Genomic DNA, 1,142 nt, shown 5'->3' on the forward strand with positions numbered 1-1,142 from the left:
TTTCTTTTGGGATTATAATATTTTCTTTTGGGATTTACCTTGTGTGGGGCTCAATGAGCTTCTTGGATAGATATCTTCTCATCTTTCACGATATCAGAGAAGTTTTCTGCCAACAAACCTTCAACAATTCTCTCTGTATTCTCTGATAGCCCCTCCCCCCGCCCCATTCTGGTACTCCAATCACTTGTAGGTTATTCCTCTTGATAGTGTCCCACATAATTCTTAGGATTTCTTCATTTTTTTTTTAATTCTTTTACCTGATTTTGCATCAAGTAAGTTGGTGTCATGTGCTTTATCTTCAATTTCACTAATTCTGACTTCTAGGGGACCTCAGCAAGTTCTGTGCCCAAATCTGAGCTTCTTCATCTCCAGTTCTGCTCCGATGACTTTCTATTGAGTTGTCTAATTCTGAAATTTCATTGTTAATCTTTTGGATTTCTGTTTGTTGTCTCCTTATGGATTCTTGCAGCATGTTAAATTTGTCATTATGCTCTTGTATAACCTTCTTAAATTCCACGATTGCTTTGTCTGTGTGTTCCTTAGCTTGTTCTGCTTTTTGTCTGATCTCCTTCCTGATCTCTTGAAGAGTTCTGTATATTAGTCTTTTGAATTCTACCTCTGGTAATTCCAAGACCTTATCTTCCTCCAGAAGGTTTCTTGATTCTTTGTTTTGGTGGCTTGCTGAAGCCATCAAGTTCTGCCTCTTTATGTGATTTGATATTGACTGTTGTCTCCGAGCCATCAATAAGTCATTATATTTATTTATTTTATGTTTGCTTACTGTGTCCTAGCTTCTTGTTTTGTTCTGATATGATCAAATAGGTTGGTCATGTGATCTAGTTTGATTATTGACATGTTTGGATCTCTCACATCCTGTCTTCAGTTGGCTAGAGCTGTTACTAGGTATGTGAGCCCAGGAGCCTGTTTACTTCTCTTGTGTGGTGTCCAGGTCGTCAGTCACCAAATATGGGGTGCAGGCTCTTGCCTACAGTCCTAGACATGTAGGGGTGATTGGAGTAGGCACAGTATCTGGCTGCAGTAGGGGGTCATGCACTGAGCAAGGCTGCTCCTGAGTGTCTGGGTGGAAGGCATGTCCCTGTTCCCTAGAACGCGTAGGTAGGTGGGTTTTGCAGCCGGACTAT

Source organism: Loxodonta africana, chromosome 3 (assembly GCF_030014295.1).
Source record: "Loxodonta africana isolate mLoxAfr1 chromosome 3, mLoxAfr1.hap2, whole genome shotgun sequence".
In the NCBI taxonomy this organism is placed as follows: Eukaryota; Metazoa; Chordata; class Mammalia; order Proboscidea; family Elephantidae; genus Loxodonta; species Loxodonta africana.